Source organism: Gadus morhua, chromosome 11 (assembly GCF_902167405.1).
Source record: "Gadus morhua chromosome 11, gadMor3.0, whole genome shotgun sequence".
NCBI classification, from domain to species: domain Eukaryota; kingdom Metazoa; phylum Chordata; class Actinopteri; order Gadiformes; family Gadidae; genus Gadus; species Gadus morhua.
The window spans coordinates 8,973,722-8,982,601 of record NC_044058.1 but is presented as its reverse complement, the minus strand read 5'-3'; the positions used below and the strand labels follow the sequence as shown (position 1 = coordinate 8,982,601).

The window sequence follows — 8,880 nt, the reverse complement described above, 5'->3', positions numbered from 1 at the left end:
TCCGGTTTCATGTATTTTAGTTGTATTTTATTCTATTGTTATTTTGCCTGCTGAATGCACTATGTACAGCACTTTGGTCAGTGCAAACTGTTTTAAATGTGCTTTTATAAATAAATTGTACTTACTTACTTCAACATCAGTGAGAGGACATGGAACAGCGCCGGATTTAGCAGTCTTAACAGGCCATGGGTGATGGGTGAGTATTACTTTGCACTGTGTAGGAGCGATAATGTTGTTGTGCAACTTTAGTTCATAACGCATTTTTTTTAATGGTTTGAAACACAAATATATTGCTGGAATTTGGGCAGTAGGCTTAATGGTAATGCTTTGTACGGATGCTGCTTAATAAGCATATTAAATTAACCCGTTCACAACTACTCCTGTGGGCTTAATATTCTGGCTGGAATAGCTGTTGTAAAATATGTGGCATAAAGGCCTACTTGTATTATTTTATGTTTCATTTTTGTTAATGAACTGGCGTTGCACTTGTGATATTGTCGCTATAGGCTACTTTATTGAATCCGTTGAAGTTGCGAAAGCATCCGGTGAAAATAACAATAACTGAACACTTGTTTTTGTGTCATGTGTGTGATGTGCAATCTGGTTACGGAGTGACATAAGGAAAGATCTGATGGTGATGCTGCATTACTCTAGCTCTGCGGTAATGCAAAGTGGTGTGCGTGTGCGCTGTTGTTGTTGCTAAAGATCAACTGTCTTGTTGTGGATGTTATGCAGTAGCGCATATTGTGGCTGTGTTGGCTGTATTGGCACCTAATATGAAATTTGTGTGCATGTCTGAGTGTTTGGGGGTTGGCCGTTGGTGGAGTTTGTTACTGAAGGCCCTGACTTAAACCCCAGGGTACACTACTGTGCAACCCTAACCCCAACCACAGTCTATGCCATGGGCCTCACCCAGCCAGAACTCAAACAGGTGAGTCATGCCTGTGATATAACCTTCACCACTCAGACGCTAGAGACTATCAAGACGCACACAGTGCTTCAGACACTTCAGGCAAGCATCAGCAGAGGCTGGCCAGAGAATAAACAACACATAGGGCAGTCACTACAGCCTTTCTGCACATACAAAGAAGAGCTCACGATAGACAAGGGCCTAATTTTTACAGAACAGGGAACAGAGTTCATCAGCAGCTGTTCCACCTGCAACTCAGTCCAGTGACGACAACAGAAAGAAACACTGATTCCCCATCAAGTCCCTCGCATCCCATGGTCTAAAGTGGGAATGGATTTGTTCTCTCTAAACAAAAGCACATACCTCATCATGGTGGATTATTATTCTGACTATTGGGAGCTAGAAGAACTGACAGACTACACTGCATCCACCATTATTAACTGCTGCAAGAGACAATTCAGTAGACATGGAACTCCCCACATTGACAATGGCCCGCTATTTTCAGGAATGGACTTTCAGCTCTTTGTCAAGGACTGGGACTTTAGACATCACACGTCATCCCCCTATCAAAGCCAGAGCAATGGAAAAATTTGGTTGGCTGTCAACTCGCCAAAACGCTGCTCAAAAAGGCATCCCTGGAGGGAAGTGATCCATGGAAAGCTATTCTGGCATGGAGGAACACTCCAACGGAAGGACTTGGTAGCTCTCCAGTGCAAAGGCTCATGTCCCGACGGACCAGCACACTTCTGCCCATCATAGACACACAACTAAAGCCCAAAGTGGTACAGAATGTCACTGAAAGTAAGCAGGCAAGGGGACAGACAGTGAAACAGCACTATGATGCCCGGGCACGGAACATGACTGCTCTCCTCCAAGGTCAAACGGTGAGAGTCCTTCTTCCCCCCCAAGGACCAAGACACACGGTGGTCCCTGGGGATGTGCATAGACCAACTCAGTGAACGTTCCTATGTAGTTCTGTTGAATGGAAAGACATATCGTAGGAACCGAAAGGACATTTGTCCAGTGCCAGAAAAACTTGAGATATCTCCAACAGGAGAACATACCACACTGGACAGTGACTGGTATCCAGAGCCTTCCTCTGAAACAGAACAACAGGTCACAGAGGGGGCAGTGGTAGCAGAAGGTTCACAGGACGCAGAAGGTCTGCACACTAGGACCAGATCCAATAAACGGAAACCCTTGAGATACAAAGACTGTGTGCCCTGACAACGACAGGGAATAGTTTGGACACTGATGATGGTTGAGTATTGAAAAGTTGTTTAGTAAATAGATTATACCAGTATCCTTATGTGATAAGTTGATATGTTACACCTGTGTAGGAAACACATAACTTGTCTATTCCGCATGTGAGTTTCTGCTTACATGTTCATGTTCACAAGGCTTGTTATAATAATAGCCAGAGATACATTTATAAAGTTGTTAGACATCTTCATTTGTTATGTAAAGAGAGATGTTACGATACCATCTAGCCAGCAGATGGCGCTAGAGACCGGACAAGTACTGTTGTGATTGTCATGGTTAGCGGGTGGCAGGCAGGCAGGTAGGACCCAATAGCAGACAGTTCAATAAAAGGATAATTTATTAACGCAAAAGGCAAGGAACACCGAGAACACGGGTGACACGGGTAACATAGGTAACACACACGACACAACTCACCACGAACTAAAATGATCCGACAAGGAACAAAGGAATGACAAGGGCTTAAACGGGGAACAGCTGAAACACATTAGGGGAGGGAGCAGTAATCACACAGGAGGGAAACTTGACCGGACATGGGGAGAAACAAGACAGAGATACCAAAGTAAAACGATAGTTACGTGTGTAACTACGGTTCTATGAATTCCGGATGACCGGTGCTTCAGCACTGGATGTTCCATCTCGCGCATGCGCAGGTCGAGTAATTATACCAAAAAAGTCACCTGTGGCACCTGGGTGACCCGAGAAAGTCTATATATTCCGGAGTCACCTGAGGATCTGTTCCAACTGCATCTTCTCGCGGAATCTGAGAAGTCTGAGTGACAGAGAACTCTGGCGGTCCTCCGGAATTCATAGTACCTCAGAGCTACTTGCAGGTCCCATGATGGTGCCCTCAGGGATCGCGGCGGTTGAAGCCTCTGGGCTCCCGTCAGAAACTGCCTGATTAGGTAGTGGGACCCTACCGTCTGGTTATCCTCCCATGCGTGTGTGGCCGAGATTGCGGCCATATAAACACGCAGGGTAGACGCAGCTCTTCTGTTGTCCAACACAGACTGCAGAAAGTGTAGTATCACTACCACTGAGCAAGTCTCCGGGACTTCGCCACGCACCACTGTGAAAACAACTTCCACCTGTTGGCATAGAGCAACCTAGTGGAGGGCGCCCTTGAACTAAAAATGGTACGAACCACTGACGTCAGCAGTGGGTCCTGGCTCTCAGGGGCCACACGCACAGCCGCAGGCGCCCCGGATTCGTGTGCCATATGCGTCCGCCTACCTGAGACAGAAGGTCCTGTCTCTCTGGGAGGCACCAAGGCTCTCCGTTGTGGAGTTTCAGTAATGGTGGGAACCATGGCCTTCCTGGCCAATGTGGAGCCACCAGAAGTAGGCTGTGACTGCCACGCTGGACCCTGTCCAGCGTAGCCAGTAAAAGGGGAATTGGAGGAAATGCATAAAGCAGGCTGTCTGGCCAAGCATGAGCCAGAGCGTCCTGCCCTAGGGGACTGGTCCTCTCCGTCAAGGAGAACCAAAGGGGACAGTGGGTGGTCTCTTCGGAAGCAAAGAGATCCGCCACTGCCCTGCCATACCTGTCCCAAATCATCCCCACCACCTCCGGATGGAGTCTCCACTCTCCGGGGGGTGGCCCTTGGCGAGAGAGAAGGTCTGCCGCTGTGTTCCGGACAGCCCTCAGGCTTAGAAAATGGGGGAACGCCCACGGAAGGAGCCTTTACGTAACCCGCAGGCTCTGCCTCGATCTGGTGCCCCCCTGATGGTTGACGTGGTAGACTGTGGAGGTGTTGTCTGTCCGGACAAGAACATGTCGGTCCCTCAGAACTGGAAGGAAGTGCCTGAGAGCTAAGAACACTGCAAGGAGTTCCAGCACATTTATATGCTCCAGTCTCTGCTGGGCATCCCACTGGCCTCTGACATTCCTGCACTGCCATACTGCACCCCAGCCGGAAAGGGAGGCGTCCTTCTCCACACCCTCCCGCCGGGAAGCTATCCTCCATAAGGGCGACCCCGCAATCAGGTATGCCCTCTCTCTCCAGGGTCTGAGGGCCCGAAGGCACCGCCCAGACACCCTGACCATCTTGTGTCTCTGCCACTTGGGATCCAAGTGGAGACCATTCACCCAGATCTGAAGGGGACGCAACTCCAGAAGGCCTAGTGGGACCACCATGGATGCTGAGGTCAGCATACCTATCAGTCGAAGGAAGAGGCTGTATTCCAGCAACTTCCCCCGCCTGAAGCGCTGTAGCAGCTGCAGATTGGTAGCTACACGCTTTGGAGAGAGGCAGGCTTGCATGGCCACCGAGTCGAGCACCAGCCCCAGATAGCTCACAACCCGACATGGTGTAAGGTTGCTCTTGGTAAAGTTGACCATGAGGCCAAGCCGGTCCACATGGCTGAGGAGCATGGCTGTGTCCCCGACCGCCTGCTCCCGAGTTGGGGAAATGACCAACCAGTCGTCCAGGTATTGCAGTATCGCCATGCCTGTGGCCTGTAATGGTGACAGGGCTGCTGCTACACACCGTGTAAATATAAGCGGGGCCAGAGACAGCCCGAACGGACGAACCCTGAACTGGTACACCTTTCCCAGAAAAGCAAAGTGGAGGAACCGCCTGTGACTTTGGGTAATAGGGACGTGAAAGTAAGCGTCTTTCAGGTCTATTGATATGAACCAGTCCCCCTGAGCGATAGCCTGGAGGACGTCCGCAGCATGTGGAAGAGAAGAACCCTGAGGAACTGATTCAGCCCTCTCAAGTCCAGAATGGGGCGAAACCCGCCATCCTTCTTCGGTACCAGAAAGCAGGTTGAGTAGAACCCATCGAGCTGTTCTTGTGGTTCTACTACTTCGATAGCACCCTTCCCAAGGAGGGTGGCTACTTCCTGTCTCAGGACCAGGGATCTGTCGGGATTGGTGACCACGGTAACCTTGATCCCGCTGAAAGTTGGGGGCCGGCGTCGGAATTGGAGTGTGTACCCGTTGGATAGCGTGGACACTATCCAAGGGTCTGTGGTCTGCTCTTGCCAGTAGCTCAGGTGCTGCTGAGAAAAGCGTCCGACGACCGGCCCATGGACTTCAGTACCTACCCCCCCTGCTCCTAGGGGCCCTTGTGGGGGCGGCGGCTGGGCGCCGAACCTCTTGGCGCCTGAAATGCCACCCGTGGCGCAGAGCTACGGCGCTGGTCAGCCCGTGCTGAGAAGTGCTGGCCCCTCGCTCTCAACGTGGTTGAGAGCTATTGGCACGGGGTACCGCAGAGGCCCCCGGCCTAGAATGAAGCAGAGGTGCACGCCGTAAGCTAGCAAACTGCTGGCTAGCCTGGCCAACCTGTACACTTCGCTCCAGGGCATGAAGAGCAGCTGGCCCAAACGTCTGGCCTGGGACCACTGGAAGAGAACGGAGGGTCCGTCGACACACCTCACACAGGGGTGACTGCGCCAGCCAAACCTGGCGGCGCGCCAACGTAACAGTTGACATTAACCTGCCTAGCTCCCTAGTCATGTACGCAAAAGTTTGCAGTGAGGCATCACTGAGGGTCTGTGCTGAAGGATCAGCACCTGACCCCCGTATAGTCTGAGACAGCGCCAGAACGATGTGAGAAAGCGAATTCCCAAGATGTCCCACACGGGCAGCAATGTTGTAACTCCTGGTTAGGAGGTCATCTGTAATCCGGCACTGGGGCCGAGGGCAGCGTGCATCGGTTCTCGGAGCCTCGTCCGGGGAGACAACCAGGGACGCTATAGCAGGCTCAATCAGAGCTAACCGGTCCAGGCCAAAAGAATCAGCATTGGCCATAGTTGCCAGAACTCTGCTATCACTAGTGTGCTGGGGGAGAGCCCTTGAATCTGGCCAGCATCTATGAAGCTCTGCAATGTACGGCTCCGAGGGGGGCAAAGAGAAAACGGAAGGTTGAGCGGCCTGTGGAAAAAAGGCGTTCACAGGTACAGATGAAACAGGAGCTTCATCCAACCCCAGTCTTACCAGGGCGATTCGCACGGCTGGTCTAACAGTGTCGCGGCCGGACACTGACCCTCTAGCCGAGCCGCCCAGAGACCCTTGAGAAAACGCCTGAGAGGCAAGGGACGCTTGCTCTTCCTCCTCTGTAAAGAGGATACAGGACGCAGCTGTAGACAGCATGTCATCCTCTGTATAAGAGGGTTGCGCAGCCGCAGGGGCCGCGGCTGGTACACCCTGAGCTGGTTGGAGGTTCTGTAGGAGGGCTTTAATCTGAGCAACCTCATCCGAAAGCGTATCCACTTGGTTCGCCAAGTTTTCGACCTTACGGGACTTCCCGGGGGGTCCCCCAGCTGCCGAGGCACGGCACCTGGTGCCACTAGGACCAAGACCCAAAGGGGGCAACCCTGGTCTGCCCTCGACCTCAGCCAACCTAGCTAGCCTCAGTGCATGAGGCATGAAACTACAGTTCATGCACGGGTTATCTGACACTGCTTCCCTCAGGTGTTCAACCCCGAGACATGCAGGGCACTGGTCATGGCCATCCTCCGCCTGCAGGGAGGCCATGCAGGCGACACAATTATGGGTGCCTAGCATGTCAGCAAATTAATTGCAAGCAAATTAATCAGTAGGCTAGGCAATCGAGCTTCAGGCGAGAGCACCCGAGTAACGACGCGACACCCCGACAATAACAGTGACGGCGAGCCTTGGAAACCCAAGCAGCCCACTGGAGAGCAAATTAACACAGGCTAGGCAATCGAGCTTTAGGCGAGAGCACCCGAGCAACGACGCGACACCCCGACAATAACAGTGACAGCAAGCTACAGGTGAGAGCACCCGAGCGACGCGACACCAACAATAACAGTGAAGGCGAGCCTTGGAAACCCAAGCAGCCCACTGGAGAGAATTTACACAGGCTAGGCAATCAAGCTACAGGCGAGGGCACCCGAGCAACGACGCGACACCCCGGCAACAACACAGTGACGGCGAGCCTTGGTAATCCAAACAGCCCACCGGAGAGCAATCAGCGCAGGCTAGGCAATCATGCTACAGGCGAGAGCACCCGAGCAACAATGCGCCCGACAATCCAGTGACGGCGCCAGGAAAATACAGTGACGGCTTTTGGAAACCCAAGCCACTCACTGGCGATCAAGTCAAAGAACGCAAGTGGCTAAATAAATACAGTGACGGCAGCTTGGACCCCAAGCCGCGCACTGGCGAATACAAATGAGCAACCGGGCTTAGGCGAACGCACACGAGAATGGTGCGAGACCGAAAGAATAACACAGCGACTGAAAACTAGCCGCCAATTAATGCTCTTAGCAAATTAAAGCAAAGGGTAGAAAGGTGAAATCAGCTGCTGCGCTAGCCGACGGCTAGTCGGCTATGCGTAGCCTACACACTTTACTCACCCCTGCCGAAATCATACAAATTGCAAGTCGCAGCCCTTGGTGGACACAGTCAAATCGAGGCACCAACCCTTGGGTTACAAGGCTACTTGCGACAAGCTAATATGGTATCTTTTACAACAAAAAATGTTTGTGTGTCCTGCTAGTACGCTACCACGAGAAGATAGAAGGAACAGATCCTCGGGTGACTCCGGAATATATAGACTTTCTCAGGTCACCCAGGTGTCACAGGTGACTTTTTTGGTATAATTACTCGACCTGCGTATGCGCGAGATGGAACATCCAGTGCTAAAGCACCGGTCAGTAGGAATGAAATAGAACAGGAAACACACCAAAAGTCAAGGAAACCGACAGTCCATGACATTGATTAAGGAATCAATGTAGGCATTCAAGTGGAGAGGAGGGACATGCGTTGACTGTATTGTTTTGAGCTGCATTAAAGCTAGCCCGGTTGCTACTACAAGCCTCCTTATTTCAGAACACAAAACACTTATGAGATCGAAAAATATGTATGGGTTTCAATGGAGAGAAAGTAGTTATCTTCTGATCCCAGTCTTTATATGCCCCGGATTACACATATGTTGTTTATGGATTTAAATGATAATTTTTCATGCCAAGAGTTTGACCGTTTATTGTGCAATTGTTCAGTTAAAGGCTGTAGAGAAAACACAATGAGAAAGACTACATGCCTCGTATGTGCCGTCACGCTCCCTGCGACTGGCGTGGACAAGACCGACAATCTCCCCATCGGCATAACTGAAACTCTCTACATGCCCCAATTGATAATGGTTTTCACCTCTTTTGATGCTTTTATCCTCCCCTTGTCATCTTTTATCCTCCCAAACCTAACATTATCAAACTTCTTCACGAAAATGTTTAGTTTTCTTTGCATGAAAAATTATCATTTAAATCCCCAAACAGCACGTGTAATCCGGGGCATAAAAAGACAGAAAATAATTACTTTCTCTCCATTGAAACCTATTCATATTTTTCGATCTCATAGGTCCAATGGGCTCTACCGGAAGGGGCGTGACGTCGCCACTTATGTGAACATCTAGGTCATGCCTACGTACTAGTGGTGCCGAGATGCTTCATAAAACGTCAAAGCCTCGCAGCCAGATGAACCATCAAATTGGTTCGACCTCGAAGCTTCAAATGAGTACGCTAGGGACACCTAGTGGTGAATGAAATTATGATGAAAGAGTTTCCTGTGATGATGTGATGTTTGCTTCGTACAACATCAAAACATTTGAGAATTAAAGTAATTTCAGTGATACGTGTGAGTGTGCCGTTCATGGTAGAAAACAAATCATTTGACAAAGATTTTAAGTCATTCCGGGCAAAATAGAATGTTTATCAACTACAGTAGCCTACTAATAATTGTAA

General features: G+C 50.5%; 1 pseudogene; it reads right to left on the bottom strand.

Annotated features, from left to right (window-relative positions):
• Nucleotides 1-3,322: 3,322 nt before the first annotated feature.
• Nucleotides 3,323-6,268, bottom strand: LOC115553835 (uncharacterized; annotated as a pseudogene).
• Between the last annotated feature and the right edge of the window lie 2,612 nt (nucleotides 6,269-8,880).